General features: G+C 39.2%; 1 protein-coding gene across 1 annotated transcript in view; it reads right to left on the bottom strand.

Annotated features, from left to right (window-relative positions):
• Nucleotides 1–25,643, bottom strand: part of Xpr1 (xenotropic and polytropic retrovirus receptor 1) — a 148,858-nt gene that overhangs the window by 71,223 nt on the left and 51,992 nt on the right. The gene's annotated exons all lie outside the window — the stretch shown is intronic.

Genomic DNA, 25,643 nt, shown 5'->3' with positions numbered 1-25,643 from the left:
AACAATAAAAAGACAAAGTTGCAAAGTCCAGTAATTTAGTTTAAATATGGCTTCTATTCTTTAAAATAATTTTAATACACATTAAGGTTTATATAGAAGCTACATATTCAAGAACATCAACATCAAATGTTGCCAAAGACTTGGAAACAAAAACATCCATCTATGAATTAACTGTGAACAATCTACTTTCTTATTTCAAAGACTATTTCATCTAAAACACCAGCAGTCTGTTATCTCTATTCTCATATAATGCAAATGTCACAAATCTTAGTGGAATACAGTAGGGTTACAGCAACACAGGGGAGTGATATCTGAGGGTAAAGAGGAGAAACCATAAATTACAACAGCAAGGGCAGCTGTGCAGAAATTTAATGAAAGATGGTGTTTTTGTCCTGTCAGATTTCAAAGACCTGATACACAAAGGAACTACTAGAAGCACACTACTGGTAGAAGATTAGAAAACAACAGAGAGGCCAACTCAAAATAAACTTGCATAAAAAAGAGTGGATTATACAAAGAAGTCTCTCTTAAACACTATGCAAAATACAGAGACCATGAATAAATAGTTAACACGTCTACAAAATGAAGTATCTCACTTTAAGAGATACCATAAGTACAGCTGACAGAGAAGCAGGCAATAGGAAAATTTATATGTGCAGTATTTAATAAAAAATTCATGTTCAAAATTTATTTTGGGGCTGGTGAAATGGCTTATCACGTAAGAGCACTTCAGTTCAGATCCCCAGATTCAGCAAAATTTATCTCAGAAAATGTTTATAAGCCATTACTACATGATTTTTAACTTCTTAATAAAATTAGCCAATTAAAGCAATTCATAGAAAAATAATAACTGGCCCAAAAAAGAAATTGAAAGAAGGCTCAATATCAAGATCTCAAATAAATTCAAGATCTAAAATATAAAATGAAATTTCAACATCAGATTGGAAGCAATTTTAAAATAGTGATATCATTTTGGCAATAAGGGTAAATCAACACTCTTACTCCCTGTCGATATCTATGTGAATCTGTAGTCTTTCTAGGAAGACAGTTTGGCAGTAGTTATCAAAATGTTCAGTATGCTCATTCCCACACGTAGGAACATGTTCTAAAGGAATCTACACAAAATAATGTATTTTCATGGATTTAATACATCATATTTTAATAAGGAAAATGAAAATAAATTAACCCAGTAGTTATACTACAGCAATCATTTTCTTTTTAAAAAAGTATACTTTTTTTTTTTTGGTAGCACATCCTAAGGGGTCAGTTGTGTCCAGATTAAGCCCAGTATCTGCTCTCCAGCCACTGACCATCAGAAACTCATTGCAGTCAACGATGAACAATAGCTTGGTACTGTCTATGAAAAGTGAATGGCCAAAGAAGTAGTTGTTGATGTTCCGGGTGAAGAAAGGGTTGTGGAATCCAAATCAATGGAAAAAACACAATTCCCAGGAAATAGGGTTTCTTGACCCACAGCAGAGTGTGCTTGTTGTTGAGTCAGGGGCACTTTTGTAAAAGACCAAGGAGAATTGAAAGGAAGAAGCATAAGTCTATTTATGGATGCCAATCTGAATGCTTTGTTTTTGTTTTTGTTTTTGTTGTTGTTTGAGACAAGGTTTATCTGTGTAGCCCTGGCTGTGCTGGTTTTAAAAAAAGGAGAGAAGGATATTCCTTGACTGACAGTTACTACTCTGCTCTGGTGGATGGAGCCCCAAAGAGCCTAAAGAATCTGAAAACTTTTCAGTCTCTCTAAAGATGATATCCTCCAATATGCTGTCTGAAAGTCCTTAAACAAAAAAGGTATGGAATACAAGACCAAGGCACCCATGATTCATCATCTTGTTATTCCACATGTCCTGAAACTCAAATCTAATGTATTGCTCTGAAGAAAAAATGCACTAAGGAAAACAAAAAAGAGGCTAAAGAATACGCTAAACTTTTGGCCAAGAGAATGAAGAATGCCAAAGAAAAATACCAGAATAGACTGCCAAGAGACTTTGGCTGTGTCTTCTCCAAGAACTTCAAATTCTGAGTCCAGTCAAAAATAAATCTTTAAATTGGTTGGTGGAGGTGACGCCTTTGATCCCAGGCAGAGGCTGGGTTAATTTAAGTAATAAGAGCTAGTGGGACAAACATAACCTAAGGCAAATTTACATAATTAATGAGTCTCCATGTCATTACTTGAGAGCTGGCTGACTAGACAGAAAGGCTAGCTACAGTCAAACATGCCCTAAACTCAATAATTCGTCACAAAAAGACGAAGCTTAATGCAAAGAGAGCTAGCATGAAAAAGCACAAATCTTGGTAAGGTACATCTTCTGTTGATTAGTATTAACAGGAAAAAACTGAAGTGCACAAAAAATTGAGAGTTGATGAAGAATGACTCAGAGACTGTTGCTGTAGAAATCCCTTTGATCTGGACTAAGCAGTCAATTATGCTAACATAGACAGTCTGATTTTGTCATTTCTATAACTGTCTTATACCTACTTCACATTTGTGAACAACAATTTCTCATCCAGCCTGCCATGCTTCTTAAGAGTATCAATCAAAGCAAACATCTTCCACTGAGCAGAAATCACCATCAAGGGCTTTATAACCACTCTCAGGAATATTTTAATTTTATACCAAAGATATCATTTAATCTCTAATGTAGTATCTGGGTTAGACAGATCAACACCATACCTCTCAAAACCCAATTTAAAGCTTCTATTAATTCCATTTCATTTCTGGTGTTTCATCAAATATCTTGATATTCTTCTATAAAGAATACTCCTAATTTCCAGCTTTGAGAGATACCTAGGCTAGAACTATGCCTCCTTTATTTTTATAAGTCCTATGTCAAATATATTATCTTATATAATGTGGTCCATATATTATGTTTGAAATGTAAATGTTGAAATTATATTAATATGAGGACAATTTATTTTTGTAATGATTTATTGAAGTTAAAAGTCAACAATTGGCTAGTTGTAGAGCACATCTTTAATCCCAGCACTCAGGAGGCAGAGGAAGGCAGATTTCCAAGTTTGAGGACAGTCTGGTCTACAGATTGAGTTCCAGGACACACCCAGGGCTACACAGAAAAACTTTCTCTCAAAAACAAAAAACAAAAAAGTCAACAATTGATGATGAATGGCTCAATGGACAAAGCTACATAAGCCTGTAGACTGGAGTTTGGATCCCCAAAGCCCAAGAAAAAGCTGGGTAAGTAAGGCTACTGTTTACTATCATAGCACATAGGAGACAGAAAAAGGGGATCCCTAGGGCAAGCTGGGTACCTAGACTAGCTGGAATTGGTGAGGACAACTTGAAGGAGTTGGTTCTGTCCATGCATCACAACTCAGACCATCAGAGTTGGTTGGCAGTGAGCATCTTTACCTGCTGAGCCATCTCGCTTCCCACCTGCTGTGATTCTTTTTTTTTTTTTTTATTCTCAGTGATGGGAAGTCTGCCTTCTAGAGTGTATCGAGAGAACTTTTGGTTGTCATAACTCACTTAACAGGGTACTACAAATCTAATGGGTAAAAACCAAGTACACGCCGGGCGGTGGTGGCGCACGCCTTTAATCCCAGCACTCGGGAGGCAGAGGCAGGCGGATCTCTGAGTTCGAGGCCAGCCTGGTCTACAACAGCTAGTTCCAGGACAGGCTCTAGAAACTACAGGGAAACCCTGTCTCGAAAAACCAAAAAAAAAAAAAAAAAAAACCAAGTACACTGTCAAAATGTCTTTCAATGCCCAGCAATCCTTCCCTGCCCCTGCCCCTCCCAAATAATATCCCCAAATGTTAAACTACAGGCTGAAAAATCTTTGCTTTAAAACAAAGAAGTTTTACTAAACTAACAAGGGGACTCAGGGTATTGTTTTGCAATGTTACACATAACAGTGCAATCCTGAGGAAATCTTCAGGCTCAGTATTCTGGAGAACACTCCTTCTGGAGACATTAACTTCAATGTCACCATGACTACCTCTCTGTATGTTTCATTGTATTCTACAGGCAATGACTTCCTAGCTTCTCCTACTTATGATAAAACTTAAAAAATAAAATTCAACATGAGACTAGATCAAAAATAGGAGTATTTGGTATTACTGATTTCATGCTTTTGAGAAAACTAGTTGGAGTTTTTAAGAGTGTGAAATTTATAAATGGGAATAACTAGCTTGAAATTCTATTTTTTCCCAGATACTACACTATATCCACAGATGGGAGGATAAATTATAAAAAGCATATTGCAAATAAGATTCCAAAGATAAAAATGTTACTCTGAAATCACTGGTATAGTGGAAATGGGAAAAGACTGGGAGTCATTCATTCAACAATACTAAGTCCCTCCTACGCACCAAGCAATATGGCAGGAATAGCAAGAGTGATGAGCAGAATTCATTAATTCTGCACTCAGAGATTACAGCCTACCTACAAAAAATATGTCAATCAAATAATGGCACAAAAGTATAAACATTAATATAAAAGTATAAAGTATAAAGCTAACAAAAACCCCAGGAGTGAGACCATGTCAAGCCTAAAAGGACATGGAAAAGAAATGTGGGAGTCTCTAGAGATGTGTCCTTTGAGAAGGAAGATGAAGATTAAGCAGTCACTCACTAAAGAAGCAGTAATGGTCCAAGCAGAAGAACAGCATATAAGCAAAATGCTAAAGGAAGGAATAAAGTAAATCTGAGAGACTGGAGTTTGTAAGGAGGACAAGGGAACAATGGTGACTATTAAAGACGAGCCTTCCGAGCGAGAACATGAGGGAGAAAGTCAGGAATGAGAGGGGTGTGTTCACTCATGGAGACGGTGGGACAGAACTAATGGGAGATCACCAACTCCAGTTGGAATGGGACTGATGGATCATGCGACCAAACCCGTCTCTCTGAATGTGGCCAACAGCGGGGGCTGACTGAGAAGCAAAGGACAATGGCTCTGGGCTCTGATTCTTCTGCATGGACGGGCTCTGTGGGAGCCTTCTCAGCTTGGTCGATCACCTTCCTGGACCTGGGGGGAGTTGGGAGGACCTTGGTCTTAGCATAGAGTGGGGAACCCTGATGGCTCCTTGGCCTTGAGAGGGAGGGAGGGGAGGTATGGGTGGAGGGGAGGGGAGGGAAGGGGGATAAGGAGGGGAGGGAGGGGGGAGGAGGAGGGAAGGAGATGGAAATAAAAAAAAATAAATAAATAAAATTTAAAAAAAAATAAATAAAGACGAGCCTTCTTTATGAGACAGCGAGTTCTTTTTTTTTTTTTTTTTCCGAGACAAGGTTTCTCTGCAGCTTTAGAGCCTGTCCTGGAACTAGCTCTTGTAGACCAGGCTGGTCTTGAACTCACAGAGATCCACCTGCCTCTGCCTCCCGAGTGCTGGGATTAAAGGCGTGCGCCACCACCGCCCAGCGAGACAGCGAGTTCTTGCAGAGGATACTAAGCAGAGGGCAGTTATCAGCAGATATGCTTTCTAAATGAGGGCTAGAGGGGATTAACTAGGTATAGACAGAAAACATGAGAGACTATGGTAGTGTGGATGAGGGAGAGGACAAGAGGTAGAGAGATCCAGATGATGAGTCTGGTGGGCTGGGACTGAAGCGCAGGGTGTGTTGTCAATGGACCTCTTCATCTGTTCCTTTTCTCAGTGCATCCCCATTGAATAAGTCCTTTCTCTGCTTCATATAGCTGCTTTAGAGGTAAAAATCAATAGTTTTCATGACTGGTTTTGCTGCCTACTGCCTGTATGAGTTTGATGTTTCTCTACATTCTCTCTTCAAAAGAGAAGGCATTTGAATAAGCAATTAAAAAATTCTCTCTTATCTAAAAATTTTGTGTTCCATAATTAAAATGGCTAATTTGTACAAAATGATTTTGAATTCAGCCTGGCTTCTGTGGTCCTAAACAGGGGCCTCTGATCCAAGTTTGTCTTTGAGGTTTTATCACACAAAGTTTTAACCAAGTGGTTTTAAATATTCTTGGCAGAATACAGACCAAAAAGTCTTTGAACTATATTTATAATATGTAACAGATGAAATTAATCTCATTTGTAGTAGCTCTAATATAATCTAAAGTATTAATTGAATAGTTGCCTAATATCTGCCAAACAAAGAAATCTAACATGAAAACACTGACAAATAAATTTAAATAGGGCACCATTCAAGGTTAACATGAGCTGGACAGCAAGTGACTTCCAGTAGTGTTTTGCTCTATAACCCCTAAAACAATTCTGAATAACTAACTATCTTACATATTTTGAAGTTAAGACAAAGGACTTAAAAACACTTAAGTAGTTAAAACAATGTAATTTCTGATAGGCTGTGATTAAAATGACACTTTGAAAAAGGGCATAATGGAATTCAAATGCCACAGTCATTTCATCACTACTACTAAAATTCACTATAATTCACTTTAAAATTCATAAATAAAGGACTAGGGACACAGGTCAGCAGTACAATGCTTGCCAAGCAAACCTAAGGCTTTGGGTTCAATACTCAAGAATGCATGAAAACCAAAAGCATTTGTCAAACACATGAAAACAAAATTCTTTGCTGGCTGCTGGTAGTGCACACCTTGCAGGTGAATCTCTGAGTTGGAGGCCAGGCTGGTTTACAGAGAGTGTATCAGGGCAGCCACAGCTGATAGAGAAACTCTGTCTCAAAACAAACAAACAAACAAACAAAACCAAAGCACAAGATCTTTAAGAGCTGATAGGTTTGTTTATATTACTATGTTTTCTTCTTGAACTTATATTTTCATTTTTTTAGATCACAAAATTTATGTTTAAGTCATTTACTGAACACAGCACTATTATTTTCTGGGGATTAAATATTCATATGAATTAAAATTTAAATAGCAAAACTTTTCTAACTATCATGCTTTAAATATTAAAACTTGCCCTGCATTGAAATATCACTACAATTATTAGAATGCACTATATCAAAACATCAATATTTACAAGTATTAAACATAAAATGGCATCACTGGAGATTTGAAAATAAAATTTCATATTTAAAGGGATGGAGACCCTCCTCCCAACTAGTTCATATATTCTTTGATAGATGATATCCTGTTACTAGAAAGATAAATATTTTATTACTTGCAAGAATAATGGATATCAAATTGCCATCACATTATGAACAGAAAATCATTTATCCCGTTTTAGAAATTTTATCCTTGTGAGAAACTGTGTACATACAAATAATTACAACAGGCATTAATCTCCCCCAAAATGTTGACTATATGCCAGACACTAACCTGGTGTAAGAGGTCCTTCTGTCTATGTGTTGCTTTTATTGGTTAATGAATAAAGAAACTGCCTTGGTCTGTTGATAGGGCAGAACTTAGTAGGCAGAGAAAACTGGATTGAATGCTTGGAGGAAGAAGGCAGAGTCAGACAGACGCCATACAGCCACTGCCAGAGATAGACGTGCTGAAACTTTGCTGGTAGGCCACGACCTCATAGTGATATACAGATTAATAGAAATGGGTTTAATTAATATGTAAGAGTTAGCCAGTAAGAAGCTAGAGCTAATGGGCCAAACAGTGATTTAATTAATACAGTTTCTGTGTGATTATTTTGGGTCTAAGCTAGCCAGGTGGCCGGGAACCAACAAGCAACCCTCCAAAATACACTAACCTGCTGATCAAGAAAACAAATTCAGTCCCTGTACTTTGAGAGAAAACAGACACTAAGTTAGTAATCAGAAGAACCTTGCAATAATAAAAAGGAAAGCACAGGCTATGAGGACACATGCCAACAGGCACTAATCCACTAAGAGTTCAAGCAAGCCATGCAGAGGAAATGACACTGCAGGTGTGGTGTGAAAAAGAAGCTGAAGGATGTAGATAGGAAGAAGCAAGAGAAATGAGACCAGGGCAGACTAATAATACAGTCTGAAGCATTTTTAGCAGTCATTATGAACAATAAAAGGCAAAGAGACATTTCATGATCACAAAGGGACTCTATACCTTAAGGAACACTCATAATACACTACACCTGGTGCTGTGCCCACTAAAAATTCAAATGCTGAAGTTTTAAACCCCAATATATTATTCAGAAGTGGGGCCTTTAGAATTAATAGGGCTCAGATAAGATAAAAAAGGTGAGACTCATACAAGAAAAAGAATGAAGATCAGGATCACTCTCTGCTAGCACAAACCATGGACATGCCATGTGATGACATAACCAGGAAGAGAGACTCCACTAGAACCTCACCATTTCTGGCACCCTGACCTTGGACCTCCAGCCTCCAAAACTATGACAAATAAATGAATGTTGTTTAAGCTAGAGAGTCCATGAGCATTTGTTTCAGTAGCCTGAGATAAGCTTCCATCTCATTAAATATATAACTAAGAAAGAGCAAGGGAAATTTTCAAGAGCCAAAACATATAGAAAAAACCCTGAAAGTTTACTGAGCACTGAAACAAAGGGTTAAACAATAAAGGTGACTTACAGACATGCTGGCTGGTGAAACAACAAAACTATCCAAATTAAATAGTATTTACATATAAACAATCATTAGTTTAAAACTCCAAATAATCATTTGACTTCAAACACAGGTATAGATATGCTTTGCTGTAGATAACCTGATGTGCTTTCTCTGAAGGTGCTTCATGGACCACACCACTAGAAGCACCAAGTGGAGATGTTTTTTTTTCTTTCTTGTTGCTCACATTAATTTGTTCCTTCCATTCTGTATGCTACCATATTTACCCTTCAGTAAATCCTCATTTTACTTGGTCATTCAACTTGTTTACAATGAAAGAACACACGTTATTGACACACCTGAATATACATAAGCCTTGAATCCATGGGTCTCTGTCATCAAGTAAATCAGTTTTTGCATACAGAATTTCAAACTAAAAACTTGTCTATGTTCAGGCAACTTATGCCATAGGCACAAGACTATATAATCCCTGGCTTCCAGATTCTTTCTAGGAGATTGATGTGAACATTTATTTCTGTTTGATAAGGCCTAAGATAAACCATAGTTGTTACAATCAAGATTACCCCTAATTTAAGATTAGAAGAGACGTAGTCCTACTGTTGCTTTGCCAATCTCAAGTGAACGAAATGCGAAACAGAAGGGCAGGCTCTCTGTATGAAGGCTGCGTCCTCTCCCCTTCACTGGCTCTTTCATAGGAAAATTAGATCTTTTGCTTATTATTTAGGAAGCACCAGAGTAAGAAAATAGATAATAAGATATGAAGCATTAATATAAGATTTCTAGAAAGCAAAAGAATGTAAGTTCTTTAGAAAAAAACAAACCTATGCAAATGAGTTTTAAAAAACAAAATCAAAGATACTTCCAAAATGTAATTCTTCATCAGTGATTCCCAGATGGACTGTAAGGGAACTTTTCTGAAACTAGATGTAAAACAATGTATACCCCGAATATTGTATATATTTTTCTTGAAATGTTTAAAAATCATCCCTTTACTCTGGAAAGTTAAGCCCCACTGTTTCAGCACACTGAAATCTCCAAGAGAAGGAGAAATAGCATCGATTCGCTGGCCCACCATGCCTGGAACTAGTGCGTACCAGCAGACCAGAGGGAGCACACACATTCAGCTCACTGATCAGTAGAGAAATGCACTCCCCTCAGATTATGGACATCTCCAGTAGCAACACTTTATGAGAATACCTTTAATTCCAGCACCTGAGAGACAGATGCAGTTCTTGAATTCAAGTCAGCTTGTAAATAGCTGAGTCTGGGCCAGCTCCAGTTACACAGTGAGAACTTCTCTCAAAAAAAAAAAAAAAAGGTTAAATACATACTTAAAATATGACCAAATAATCCCATTCCTGAGTACCTAGGTAAATCAAATTAGTTCACATAAACAAATGAATGTCTAAAGTGGCCTTATTTACAACCACTGGAAACTTGAGAACAACACAAATATCCTTCAGCAGGTAAATGGCTCACAATGGGATACTTTGACAATAAAGCGAAGTTACTGGTATAAGCTCACACACAAACCTCAAAGGTACAAAGCTGTACAAAAGGTGAAAGAAACAAAGAGCTACATTGTATTTTTCCACTCAGATGTTATTCTCAAAAAGACAAAACTACAGAGATGAAAAATCTTAGTGGTTGATGGGATTGTATACTGTGTGTGACTACAAAGGAACTTCTGTGTCTTGATGTGGAAATAATAGCAATCACTTCTACATATGTTAAAATCCATAAACTGTAAGAAATAAAAGCTCAATTCTAATGTATGTTTACTTAAAAATATAAAATCTTAAAAGTTAATAAATTACAATATCAATGTATGTGATTATTATTTCCAGATTCTATTTCCTAACCCCCCCCCCCAAAAAGTGTGGAGGGGTGAAACAAAAGGGGGAAAGTTTAAGTCAAATAATTTGCTTTACAAAATGCCTTACTGGGTATAGATAATTCAAATATTCCTCTGCCTTACCAGCTTACAGGTGTATTAAATAACTCCAGTGTTTACTGCTTATTGCCTTATTATCTCCCCTTTGCTCTCTAGTCTAGATGTCTCACAGCATTCCTAAGTTTTTTCATATTCTGTTCCCATTATGTTCATGTCTGGTTCCTATAAAGTCACTGAAGGAAAGTGCTTCCCCATCACTAGCGGGTCACTCCCAAAGCATCAAGCCCTTAAGGGATTCCTTTATTTCTAAACATTAATGCCATGCTAGGGTTCTGCAGAAAAGGGCAGATGCCTTCCTACTGGAATTGTTTCACGTTTTCAGTATGCCATGTTCACAACTCTAGATCCTGGGATATGTTTTTCTTCATCATAAAAAACTTCCCAGCTATCTCTAGCTAATTTATCCTCCAAATGTCAGCTAGAACACATATGCCTTAAGACAACATTCTCTAATTCTCATACATTATATGAAATTCTGTCATATTCTATTAACACTCTATTTCCAAGCCAAGCGTACTGTAAACTCAGCCATCAGGAGGTAGAGGCAAGTGGATCTTTATGAATTCGAGGCCAGAGTAGTTGACAGAGATCTAGGACAACCAGGGCTACAAAGAAAAATCCTATCTCAAAAAGCAATGAAAATAACTGAATTCCTTCTTCAAGAAAGATGTGTTTAAAGGTCACTATTGAGCTCAGAGAGATAGCTCAGTGAGTAAAAGTACTTGCCACATAAGCCTGACAATAAAACCATTTCCACAAAGTTTGTCCTCTGATCACACATGTGTCATGGCACAAACAGGACCCCCATCCCACCACAATGCACATATACAGTAATTTAAAAATCTGACCGTAAGCCCAGGTGTGGTGTCTCATGCCTGGGAAACTAGCACCAAGGAGACAGAGTTTACAAGTTTTAACTTAGCCTGGTCTCCAAAGTGAGTTTCGAGCAGACCTGAGAAAAGGGGAGGGGGAAGAAAGCAAAGTCACCAATAGGTTTTAAGCTCTATGAAGACAGGGCAAGTGTCCGTGTTGTCCATTTCCAGATCCTTGTATCTCCTGTAGTATGAGCACTTATGACTGGCTGCAATGTAACTGGCAAAGTAATGAGTTCTAGAGAAGAAAAAATAAAGCCACGTGACCATATCCATTCTGGAAATAATTAAGAATTTCATGTAAAAGATGGGAACTGGAACTAGATAACCTTTAGAATCCTTTGCAATATTTTTATTATAATAAATATTTTTAACATTTCAAATACTTAAGATTTGATGGTAGTACATAATAAAACTTCTAAACAAAATCTATCCTTTATTCTTATTTTAAAATCTGTTTTAAAAACTGTAGTGCTTCAAAGTTATTAAAAGCATTAATTAAGTTAGGCAGTAGTGGCACATGTCTTTAATTCCAGCACTCAGGAGGCAGAGGAAGGCAGATCTCTATGAGTTTGAGGCCAGCCTGGTCTAAAAAGTGAGTTCCAGGACAGCCAGGGCTATAGAGAAAACCCTGTCTTGAAAAACCAAAATAAATAAATAAATAAAATGGAAGGAAGAAAGAAAAAAAAGCATTAATTATGGTGGCGGGAGCTGGAGAAATGGCTCAGCAGTTAAGAGTACTGATAGTTCTTCCAGAGGACCCAGGTTCAATACTCAGCACACATGGCAGCTCACAACTGTCTGTAACGCCAAGATCTGACACCTTTACACAGACATACATGCAGGCTAAACACCAATGTAAATAAAACAAAAATTTAAAGAAGCATTAATTATATTATAAATAAAAAAAAGAAATGAAGAATTCATGCTAAGAGAGTGCTACACTAGTCAGATGTTACCATTAGATCTAGCTATAAAATATTAAATGTAGTGATCATAAACAAATCAGTCATTCCCTACATAGTAAGGTTTTGGTCAGTGATAGACCACATATACCACATTAGACCCTTACAATTATAATGAACGTGAAAAACTATCAGCTAGTGACAATGAAGCCAACACAACACCCTGGTACATCACATTATTTATGTTTGAGGTAATGTTGATGTAAACACACTGCCTATATTATATGTGAAGATACAGAACACAATCATGCACAGGATACAGTAACTGAGGGCCATCTATAAATGTTACTGATTTAAGTATTTATCGCATTATACCTTTTCTCATGATCTGAGTGGACTCCTACTTATAAAAGCTTACTGTAAAACAGTAAGCTATGCTAGGCCACCAGCAGCCTTACAAATCTTGTATTTCCCCCATTTTCCCCAGTGTTATATGTACGTCTGTGAGTACACACGCAGTTCATGTGTCACATGTTATCAGAGTTCCTCAGGTGCCAGTCTTCTCCCTTTGTTCCAGGTATTCTACTGTCTCTGCCTGCCATCTTATCTGCCACAGGGACACTGGAATTATAGGCACACACTGACTGCATCCAATTTTGCATGAGTTCTGGGGACATAAACTCAGGTCCCCACATTTGGGTGGCAGTGCTTTACTCACTGAGTCATCAGGTTTTTTCATTTTAGCAAAAGATCACATCAAGTAACTGACCTGTAGCATCTTGGTTTGTTTAAGTACCCTTAGAATACATTCGCACAATGAGATCACCTAAAGACGCATTTCTCAGAAGTATTTCTGCTATTAAAAGACATATACATGACTAGACAGGGTGTGGTGATACAGCCCTTAATTCTAACACTGGGAGGCAGAGGTAGGTGGGACTCTATGAACTGGAGTGAGACTTTGTCTAAGAGAGAGAAACAGAGAGGTGGGGTGAGGTATACTTTTTAAGTTGTGGTGGGAGCTGGAAAGATGCCTCAGCACTTATGAGCACTCGCTGCTCTTGCAGAGGATCTGGGTTCAATTCCTAGCACCCACATGCCAGATCATTACCAGTCCCAGGGGAACTGATGCCCTCTTCTGAACTCCCTGCGCACCAAGTATGCAAATGGTGTAAATGCAGGCAAAATCATTCACACATAAAATAAAAATAACTTAAAAAAATTTTAAGGTCTCATTATGTAGCATTGGCTAGCCAGAACCTCACTATATGGACCAGGCTGGCCTCATATATATCCAAAATAATAAATAAATCTTTAAAAAAGTATACTTGAAATAAAATTCTGAACAATAATTTAAAACTCAAAAGGATTTTACTCCCACTTATACTACACTGATTTATTAAATGCAGAACTAGACTAGTTTTAAAAAAAAAAAGGAGTTGATCTTGTAACCTGCCAGGTTACTGAAGGAGTTTATCAGCTGTAGGAGTTCTTTGGTGGAGTTTTTGGGGTCGCTTATGTATACTATCATATCATCTGCAAATAATGAAAGTTTAACTTCTTCCTTTCCAAATTGAATCCCCTTGATTCCCTTATGTTGTCTTATTGCTATTGCTAGAACTTCAAGCACTATATTGAAGAGATAAGGAGAGAGTGGACAGCCTTGTCGTGTTCCTGAATTTAGTGGGATAGCCTTGAGTTTCTCTCCGTTTAATTTGATGTTAGCTGTCGGCTTGCTGTAAATAGCTTTTATTATATTTAGGAATGACCCTTGTATCCCTAATCTCTCCAAGACCTTTATCATAAAAGGGTGCTGAATTTTGTCAAATGCTTTTTCAGCATCTAATGAGATGACCAAAAAACAGAGAAGTTGACCAATGGAATCGTATAGAAGACCCGGATCTTAAACCACAAACCTACGAACACCTGATTTTTGATAAAGGAGCCAAAAGTACACAATGGAAGAAAGAGGGCATCTTCAACAAATAGTGCTGGCATAACTGGATGTCAACCTGTAGAAGAATGAAAGTAGATCCATATCTATCACCATGCACAAAACTCAAGTCCAAATTAAAGACCTCAATATTAATCTGAACACATTGAGCTTGATAGAGGAGAAAGTAGGAAGTACTCTACAACAAATGGGCACAGGGAACCGTTTCCTACGCATAACCCCAGCTGCACAGACATTAAGGGCAACATTGAATAAATGGGACCTCCTGAAGTTGAGCAGCTTCTGTAAAGCAAAGGACATTGTCACTAAGACACAAAGGCAGCCTACTGACTGGGAAAAGATCTTCACCAACCCTGCAACTGACAAAGGTCTGATCTCTAAAATATATAAGGAACTCAAGAGACTAGACGGTAAAATGCCAATTAACCCAATTAAAAAATGGGGCGCTGAACTGAACAGAGAATTCTCAACAGAAGAAGTTCGAATGGCCAAAAGACACTTAAGGTCATGCTCAACCTCCCTAGCTATCAGGGAAATGCAAATCAAAACAACTTTGAGATATCATCTTACACCTGTCAGATTGGCTAAAATCCAAAACACCAATAATAACCTTTGCTGGAGAGGTTGTGGGGTAAGGGGTACACTCATCCATTGCTGGTGGGAATGCACACTTGTGCAACCACTTTGGAAAGCAGTGTGGCGGTTTCTCAGGAAATTCGGGATCAACCTACCCCAGGACCCAGCAATTCCACTATTGGGAATCTACCCAAGAGATGCCCAATCATACTACAAAAGCATATGCTCATCTATGTTCATAGCAGCATTATTTGTAATAGCCAGATCCTGGAAACAACCTAGATGCCCTTCAGTGGAAGAATGGATGAAGAAACTGTGGAATATATACATGCTAGAATACTACTCAGCGGTAAAAAACAATGACATCTTGAATTTTGCAGGCAAATGGATGGAAATAGAAAACACTATTCTGAGTGAGGTAACCCAGACCCAAAAAGATGAACATGGGATGTACTCACTCATAATCGGTTTCTAGCCATAATTAAAGGTCATCGAGCCTATAAATTTGGGATCCATGAGAAGATAATAAGAAGGTGAACTCCCCAAAAAAAGATATAGTAATCCTCCTGGATATTGGAAGTAGACACGATCGCCAGGCAAAATTGGGAACTTGAGGGTTGGGCGAGACTAGGCCAAGGGAAGATGGGGAGAGAAAAGTGTGAAGGGGAGAATGGGGGGAGCTCGGAAGAATGGGGTGCTTGGGATATAGGAAGGGTGGATATGGGAGCAGGGAAGCATATATCTTAATTTAAGGAGCCACCTGAGGGTTGTCAAGAGACTCGACCCTAGAGGGGTTCCCAGGTTTCCAGGGAGACGCCCCCAGTTAGTTCCTTGGGCAGCTGAGGAGAGGGAGCCTGAAAAGGCCAGTTCCTATAGCCATACTGATGAATTTCTTGCATATCACCATAGAACCTCCACCTGACGATAGATGAAGAAAATGACAGAGCCCCACATTGGAGCACCGGACTGAGCTCCCAAGGTCCTGATGAGGAGCAGAAGGAGAGAGAACATGAGAAAGAAAGTCAGGACCGTGAGGGAACCTCCATCTGGCGATAGATGGGGAAAATGACTGAGCCCCACATTGGAGCACTGGACTGAGCTCCCAAGGTCCTGATGAGGAGCAGAAGGAGCGAGAACATGAGGGAGAAAGTCAGGAACGTGAGGGGTGCATTCATTCATGGAGACGGTGGGACAGAACTAATGGGAGATCACCAACTCCAGTTGGAATGGGACTGATGGATCATGCGACCAAACCCGTCTCTCTGAATGTGGCCAACAGCGGGGGCTGACTGAGAAGCAAAGGACAGTGGCGCTGGGCTCTGATTCTTCTGCATGGACGGGCTCTGTGGGAGCCTTCTCAGCTTGGTCGATCACCTTCCTGGACCTGGGGGGAGTTGGGAGGACCTTGGTCTTAGCATAGAGTAGGGAACCCTGATGGCTCCTTGGCCTTGAGAGGGAGGGAGGGGAGGTATGGGTGGAGGGGAGGGGAGGGAAGGGGGAGAAGGAGGGGAGGGAAGGGGGAGGAGGAGGGGAGGGAGGGGGGAGGAGGAGGGAAGGAGATGGAAATTTTTAAATATAAAAAAATAAACCATGAGAAAAAAAAAACAAAAAAAAAAAAAAAGGAAAGAATGAAGCTCAGTCTTGTCTTCCCAAATGAATTAACAGATGTGTCTGGTCTTGTTTGGAATACACGCTACTTGATGGAATTGTTTAGTTAATATTTTATTTCTTATGAAATCTGGTGTTAATTGGAAATCAATTTTTTTCTTAAGTCTAAACAAGTTAAATGTCTAGAGAGAATCATAATACAATAATAAAATCTGTTTAAGATCATTTTTAAAAAACACTATTTTAATCAGTTTTCAAATAGACCTGAACCATTAAATAGAGAACAGACACAGTCTGTCTGACAATATGTATTTCTGAACTAAAGTGTGTATCTGCACTCTAAGGGGCATCACTGAGAAAGCCACAATGTTCCCATGAGTAGTCAAGGTAATGAGCTCGTTCTACTTGAATTAGGGTCTCTTTCTGGTTATAAAATATCGTCTTGATTGCTAAGATAATGGGCCCATGACACATTTCACAGTCCTGACCACACTAATAGTTGGGTTTTGTTTTTGTTTTTTTGTTTTGTTTTGTTTTTTTCCAAGACAGAGTTTCTCTGTGTAGCTTTGGAGATTGTCCTCCAACTCACTCTGTAGACCAGACTAGATGCGAACTCACAGAGATCTGCCTGCCTCTGAGTGCTGGGATTAAAAGCATATGTCATCATCACTGGGCCCCACTCATAGTTTCTGACCATACCCCTCCGCATATTCATTTCCACAATACCAAAACTCATGGTAGGTGCTTCCTACTGAAGCCTACCAACTAATATGATGATTTCAGAATCTTAATCTCTAGTCTAACATTTACTAGTCCTCAGACTAGTGCGTCATACTGATCACAGGCCACTGTATCTCATCTGTGCCTCAGGTTTAAAAAATAATAAAAAGGTAAGCTTCTGATGAGTAACAACTGAATGGTGTTTGCATCATTTTTATTATACTAGACTATCCATTCAATGTACTTCTTTGAGTTGTCCTAAATGCAAGTGCATGTTTTAATGTCTGTCGTTTGTGCTGCTCCTGTAAGCTTTCTACTAAAATACATTAAACTAACAAAATGAGTATGTTTATGTTTTTTTTTTAACAAGAATCCCAAGATGCCCTACAAGTCAACCTTTGAGAAATAATGGGCTAAAAATGAAGAGTCTAGTCAGTATTTCTAGGTTTCTAATTTCCAGGCTTTCTTTTGGGATCCTTATCCAGAATCGCCACAGACTTCATGTAGCTTCCTTCACTATCAAGTCAGTTCGCACCCAGGACAAATATCTGTGAAGTCGCCCACAGTCACCGATTCTTTTGTTTGTGGGCTACTGTGAGGCGGTTCATGCTAGCAGAAAGGCACTGTAGTCACTGATCTAACACACAGCTCCGCTTCAAGGCATTGAACAAGATAAATCAATAAAACAAGTAAATAAAGTTAGTTTGTTTAGCTCTTCTTTAATCTCCTTCCAAAGCTGCCAGAAGACAGCACTGCAGCCTTTCTATTCATGTTGTATGTGGTTTCCTTTTCATATACTACCTCTCAGAAATTTCCATCATCACATTTTAGTCTTTTTAGATAAGCTTATCAAATTTATTTCTCTTTGGTGTAATTGTTGGTGACAAATCTGAAACTGTTAACTTGACAGACTAAGAACAGATGCACAAAGACTCAGAGAGAACCCACAGTCCCCTCCATCTTTGTAGACATAGGGGCAAAATAGGAATTATATGATCAGAACAAAAGAAAAGGGAGGGAGGGAGGGGCTGGAAAGATGGTTAACAGCACTTGCTATTCTTGTAGAGGACCTGAGTTTGGTTCACAGCACCCACCTTGAATGGCTCACATCTATCTGTACTTCCAGTTACACAGGATCTGACACCCTCTTTTGGCCTCCTAGGCACCTGGACTCACATGTACATACCCTTCCAATACACCAATATCTATCATTTAAAAAATAAAATACATCTTCAAAAAAAAAAACCCCAGAAAGGATTGATGAGCACTAATGATCACAAAGAATATGCACAAAGAGATTTTCAATCATGTAATACTAGATTATAAAAGAGTCAATGTCTCAAGACACAAGCTGTTTCTCCTAGTAAATGTGTTACAAAAAGGAACAGTAAGAAGAATTTAAACTTTAGATGGCTTTAACTACCCATGGCTTAACTAACACATGACAGAGAACTTCTGGACAGAGATAAAGATATGTAAGGGAAGATGGGGAGAGAGAAGGGAGAAGGGGAGGATTGGGGATAGCTTGGGGGAATGGGATGGTTGGGATGGAGGAAGGGTGGATATGGGAGCAGGGAAGTAGATATCTTAATTAAGGGAGCCATTTTAGGGTTGGCAAGAGACTTGACTCTAGAGGGGTTCCCAGGTGTGCAAGGAGATGTCCTCAGCTTGTTCCTTGGGCAGCAGAGGAGAGGGTGCCTAAACTGGCCTTATCCTATAGCCACACTGATGAATATCTTGCATATCACTATAGAACCTTCATCTGGCGATGGATGGAGATAGAGACAGAGCCCCACATTGGAGCACTGGACTGAGTTCCAAGGTCCAAATGAGGAGCAGAAGGAGGGAGAACATGAGCAAGGAAGTCAGGACCACAAGGGGTGCATCCACCCACTGAGACGGTGGGACTGATCTAATGGGAGCTCACCAAGGCCAGCTCGACTGGGACTGATGGAGCATGTGATCAAACCAGACACTCTGAATGTGGCTGACAATGAGGGCTGACTGAGAAGCCAAGGACAATGGCACTGGGTTTTGATTCTACTGCATGGACTGGCTTTGTGGGAGTCTAGTGTGTTTGGATGCTCATCTTCCTAGATCTGGAATGGAGGGGGGAGGACCTTGGACTTCCCACAGGGCAGGGAACCTTGACTGCTCTTAGGACTGGAGAGGAAGGGAGAGTGGGGGGAATGGGAGGGAAATGGGAGGAGGTGGAAGTTTTTAATAGATAGATAGATAGATAGATAGATAGATAGATAGATAGATAGATATGTAAGGCAAAGAAAAGGAGACATATTTACATTATTATACCTAATCTCTTAACTAAATGGAAATAGACTCTGAGCTTTCAAAAAGGAACAATGTAGCTCAAATTTTAATTGGTATTAATAATAAAAACCCAGAGTCAGATATTAGAGGGTGAAAGCTGAGAGATCAGAGACACAGAGCAGCCAGTCATTAAAGAGACCTTTCACCTCTACCAATGCTCAGACCAAAGGCACGATCCTGTCCTCAGACTGTGCCCTCAAACTGCAACTGTCTCCACCAAACCTCAGGCTGCATCTGAGCTCCTGTCTCCTTTCACCTTATATTCCTCTCTCCACCCAGTCATATCACTCCCATCTCCACCTCCCTATTGCTGGAATTAAAGGCGGGTGATCCCAAGTGCTGGGATCACCTTTGTGTGAGCTGTTTCTCTTTTAGACAGACTCAGTCTCCTGTAGCCCAGGGTAACTTTGAAGTAACAGAGATCCCTTTGCCTCTGTCTCCTGAGTCCTGGGATTAAAGGTGTGTGCCACCACTCCTTGGCCTCTAGTGGCTTAGTTCTGCACTATGATCTTCAAGCAAGCTTTATTAATTAAACCATTAAGAAAATATCACTACAGAACAAAGCAAAAGAAAGAAAATGAAAGTTTCAGAAACACTCTTAGAAGGGAATAGAGTTCCTAAATAGAGGTGGAGTAGAAAAAAGAGTTTTGTTTGGTGTTATATTAATCCTTTATGTCAAAGTGGTCCTAGTGTAACAATTGGAGGAGTAATTCTAAGATGCCCAATTAATATAACAATAGTTTTAAATATAAAAAATTGGTACAAAGGTTAAATTTCAAAGTTTTAGTTATAATATTAACTAGCACAGTATTAGTTTTAATACAATATAGTTAATTTAGAATTTTACGAAGAGTCTCAATAATGCATGACAAATAACCTGTTTATATAGGTTAACACCTTAGAAATATTCCTAAACTATGAGGAGAAAGAATATGTTTAAAATTGGTATTTTCTTTACAAAGACACAGAGAAACAGTGAAAACTATGACAAGGCAAGGCATGGTGGTACACACCTTTAATCCCAGCAGATGCTAGACGATCTCTGAAATCTAGTGAGATCATAGTGAGACTCTGTCTCAAAACAAAACAAAAGCAAAACAAGATCAAAAATGAAAAGAATCCCCCCAAATGATACCTATGTCTACCCACATCATTATTCTTGTCTTTTAACTACAAATGTGATGATAAAATGAAATGCTCTGATATTTGATAATTCTACTGATCTATGTAAACTCAGCACCTGTCTAAAGCACACTAGTCTATAAATAATCACAGCTCTTCCAGTCCCCAATGGAAACATTTCAGGAGGAAATGTATCAAGTTGAAAACAGTGTGAATCCTATTTTGGGACCAGTATTCTGATAGTCAAGCAATTGCTTTCTTGCCTAGGAAAACAATGAGGTTACAAGTTAAAACAAAACTGATAAAATTACATCTGTGTTCAACTAAATTACATCTTATACCAGGTCATTTTACAAAAAGCCAATTTGAAACACCCAGCTTCATTTCTCTAGGTCTGTAGTTTAATTTCACCTTTTTATAAAAATCTAAGCACCAAGTAAAATAAAAACAAACATTTCTAGTTTAACACTCTCTATAAACAATAACACAATGTTTTTGAAATAAACACTTTACATATATTAGGATAACAATCTCAAAGTAAGACCCATATACCAGGGACAAAATGCTTGCTCAAGATCAAGACAAGAATAATCTCTTCCCTCATCTCCCTCAGGACTCATTCTGACACCATCCAAATGACATTCCAGACCGACCAAGATCAACTAACAGAGTCTACCTTAGTCTGTCAAACCCAGCAGCTCAATCAGTCAACAAATACCAAAAAGAAAAAATGAAGTAAGAAATTTATATAAACACCAAAACCTGATCATCTGTTTTCTCAAGTTACGGGAGCAGAATGAGGTGGGTTTTGTCTTAAATGACATCTAATATGTAATCATTTTTCTCTCTGGTCAATTCTTTTAAACATTCTGATATAAGTGGTATAAACTGATTGAGCAGTTTATGAATGCTTAACTCTTGAGTGGCATAGACTCTGGGTCTTAGGTTTTCAAAATTAACAGGTGACTCACATTCATTCCCTGAGTTCCTGACTCAACTTTATCAAGTGATCAAGACAAACTAGTACTTTAATTGGTCCAAAAACATATGATGAAAATTATTGATCTGGTAAAATGCTAAACATGAATTTTTATGTCATTCATCAGCTTGTTCTAGCTCATTAAACTTATAAATGTTGTTTCATGCCAAAATTTTCAAATTTCTTTTATTGGCTAATATAAAATTACCATGTTCTAGCTCCTTAAGAATTTTATGATATATTCTTATCAAAAAGAAACACTCTAGTCAGGAAAGGTCATATATGCCTGTAATATCAGCACTTGATGACTGATGCAGGAGATCACAATGAGTTTGAGGCCAGCTTGAGCAAAAAAGTAAGACTCTATCTAAAAGAAAAGAGATGGGGGTACTGCAGAGATGGCTCAGCAGTTGGAGGCATGGACCTGGGTTTGATCCCTATCCCCCAGCATCCGATGGTGGCTCAAAACTATCTCCAACTCCAGTTCTAGGGGACCCAACACCCTCTTCTAGCCTCCTTGGGCATCAGGTAAACATGTGGCACATAGACATACATGCAGGCAAAATATTAATACACATAAAATGAATAAATCTTAAAAATAAAAATAGAAGATAGGAAGTGGTAGCACTCAGCTACCCAGCACTCAGAGGCAGAGGCAGAGGCAGAGGGATCTCTGAGTTCGAGGCCAGCCCGGTCTTTAGAGCGAGTTCCAAGACAGTCAGAGCTGCACAGAGAAACTCATAATTGGTTTCTAGCCATAAATAAAGGACATCGAGCCTATAATTCGTGATCCTAGAGAAGCTAAATAAGAAGGTTAATCCAAAGAAAAACATATAGTTATCCTTCTGGATATTGGAAGTAGACAAGATTGCCGGACAAAAAATGGGAACTTGGGGGTGGGGTGGGATGGGGGGATGGGGAGAGAAAAGTGTGAAGTGGAGGATGGGGAGAGCTTGGGGGAATAGGATGGTTGGGATATAGGAAGGGTGATATGGGAACAAGGAATTATATATCTTAATTAAGGAAGGCATTCTAGGATTGGCAGAGACTTGACCCTAGAGGGGTTCCCAGGTGTCGAGGAAGATGCCCCCAGCTAGTTCCTTGGGCAGCTGAGGAGAGGGAGCCATAAATGTCCAGATCCTATTGCCATACTCATGAATATCTTGCATATCACCATAGAACCTTCACCTGGCGTTGGATGGAGAAAATGACAGAGCCCCACATAGGAGCACCGGACTGAGCTCCCAAGGTCCCGATGAGGAGCAAAAGGAGGGAGATCATGAGCAAGGAAGTCAGGACCGTGAGGAGTGTGTTTACCCATTGAGACGGTGGGACAGATCTAACGGGAGACCACCAAGTCCAGGTGGAATGGAACTGATGGAACAGGCGACCAAATCAGACTCTCTGAATGTGGCTGACGGTGGAGGAGGACTGAGAAACCAAGGACAACGGCGATGGGCTTGGACTCTTCAGCATGGACAGGCTGACTGTGAGCCTTGTCAACTTGGTTGCTCACCTTCCTGGACTTAGGGGGAGTTGGGAGGACCTTGGACTTAACATAGTGAAGGGAACCCTGATGGCTCTTTGACCTGGAGAGGGAGGAAGTGGGGGTATGGGTGAGTATGGGTAGAAGGGAGGGGAGGGAAGGGGGAGGAGGAGGGGAGGGAAGGGGGAGGAGGAGGGGAGGAGATGGAAATCTTTAATAAAAAAATGAGAAAAAAAAGAAAAAAAAAAAGAAAAACTACGTTTTTGTCACTCAGTATACGTTTGTTCCCTACCCCGGTTTGAGGTTTTCTGTCCCACTAGGTCCCACAGCCGTTTAGACACAATAAGCACACAGAGGTCTACATTAATCATAAACTGATTGGCCTAGTAGATCAGGCTTTTCTTATTAATTCTTACATCTTAAACTAGCCCATTATTTTTGTCTATGTTAGCCACATGGCTTGGTACCTTTTTCAGTGAGGCAGTCCCATCTTGCTTCCTCTGTGGCTGGGTCATGACTGCAGACTGTGCTTCTTCTCAGAATTCTCCTGTTCTCATTGCCCCACCTCTACTTCCTGCCTGGTCGCCCCACCTATACTTCATGCCTGGCTACTGGCCAATCAGCATTTTATTAAAAATAATACAAGTGATAGGATGAAAGACCATTGTTCCACAGCACCTTCCACAAAAATTCTTTAATTCCTTCATTTAAAGAAAACTTTACTCAGTAAAAAGAAGGCATATTGGTGTGGGAAAATTGTCTGTATTCTGTCAATCATGTTTTAAATAAATGCTGATTGGCCAGGCAGGAAGTATAGGTGGGACAACCAGACAGGAAGTAAAGGTGGGGCAATGAGAACAGGAGAATCCTGGGAAGGAGGAAGCCCATTCTTCCCCAGCCCTGCCCAGATCACTGAAGAAGTAGGATGTGATCTGCCCCGCTGAAAAGGGTACAGAGTCATGCAACTAACATAGATAAGAATAACGGGTTAACATAAGTTATAAGAGCTAATAAGAAGCCTGAGCTAATGGGCCAATCAGTTTATAACCTAAAAAAAGAGATACACAGTAGAGAGATTCAAAGAAAAAACCTCTAAATGGTTTACTGTGTATTAAAAATATATGCTGGTTTGGGAGAGAAAAGAAAAAGGTGAAAGTCCTTAAAATAAAAAAGAAAGAAAGAGAGTAGTTGGGTGTGGTGGTACACACCTTTAATCCCAACACTTGAGAGGCAGTGGTAGATGGACCTCTGTGAGTTCAAGGTGTAATAGCACAAACCTTTAATCCCAAAACTTGGGAGGCAAAGGCAAACAGACCTCTGTAAATTCAAGGTGTGGTGGCAGACACCTTTAATCCCAGCACTTGGGAAGCAGGGGCAAGTGGATCTCTGTGGGTTCAAGGACAGCCTGGTCTACAGAGAGTTCCAGAACAAAGATACATAGAGAACCTGTTGCAAAAAGTCAAAAGTAAAAATAAAAGAAATAGAGGTTAAAGTAAAGCCACATAAAGATGAAAAATACACAGAGAATCTTGATACTGTATGTTATTATGCTCTCTTTGAATTTTTGAATGCTGAGGAAGGAACAACAGCTACTAAAAGATATTTGCTTATAAATGCTGCTGAATTAATCCAAGATAGGTATTTTGAAAATACCTTGACTTCAAAATTGAAGTCAAAAGGTATGTTACTTTGGAGAAGAGATTTTGCTTTTGTTTCCACAGGAAATGAGAGGCTGTGGATTCATTCTGAGATAAGAAAAATCAAGTATGATCAAGGAAGATGACCTGAGAAATCTCTGGTAGGAACAGATGGCCCAGATGTCTGAGTTGTACATCCAGAACAGATTCAAGACTGCTGCCTGAGATGATCAAGACTCACAGGATACACCAGTCAGGACTTGATCATAATTCTAAATTTTCTTTAGGTCCCCATAAGATTATCAGCGCCCCCAACCAGCTGGAAGTAGCCTGGAATACTATGTCCACATTCCCCAAAAAAATGGACTATGGATGATTTTCTTTGTTTAAAAAAAAGGGGGGGAAGTGGTATGGGAGAATTGTCTGTATTCTGTCAATCATGTTTTAAATAAACGCTGACTGGCCAGTAGCCAGGCAAGGAGTATAGGCAAGAAAACCAGACAGGAAGTAGAGGCAGGACAAAGACAACAGGAATATTTTGGGAAGAAGGAAGCTCTTTCCTCAGTCCTTCCTAGACCACCAAAGAAGCAGGATGTGACCTGCCCCGCTGAAAAAGGTACTGGGCCATGCAACTAACATAGATAAGAATAATTGGTTAATATAAGTTATAAGAGCTGATAAGAAGCCAGAGCTAATGGGCCAATCAGTTTATAATCTTATGTGATTTTCTTTGGGATCTGCCAGCTGTGGGAACAGGGCAGGACAGAAACCCCAACAAGCCAAGCCCTAATGCTACAGCATATAATAAATGCTAGTTTAATATAGTAACTTTGACAAATAAGCAAGTTTACTAAATAATGTGAAAGAAAGTATTACTGCTAACCAGTGTAGTTAGTTGTTGCCTCTTCCGCAGCAGCATACAAACACACAAATGAATCACACTTGTCAAAACTTGCTTATTTTGTGTCTATGTTTATGATGTCTGTGGGGGCAGATAAATGATAATATTTGTCATTTCGAAAATACTTACTGAATTATGTAATTCTTCCAAAAGCTGATGTATTTTACCATATATACAT

The sequence above is a fragment of the Arvicola amphibius genome, chromosome 12, assembly GCF_903992535.2.
Source record: "Arvicola amphibius chromosome 12, mArvAmp1.2, whole genome shotgun sequence".
NCBI lineage: Eukaryota > Metazoa > Chordata > Mammalia > Rodentia > Cricetidae > Arvicola > Arvicola amphibius.
This window is presented reverse-complemented; position numbering and strand designations above follow the sequence as displayed.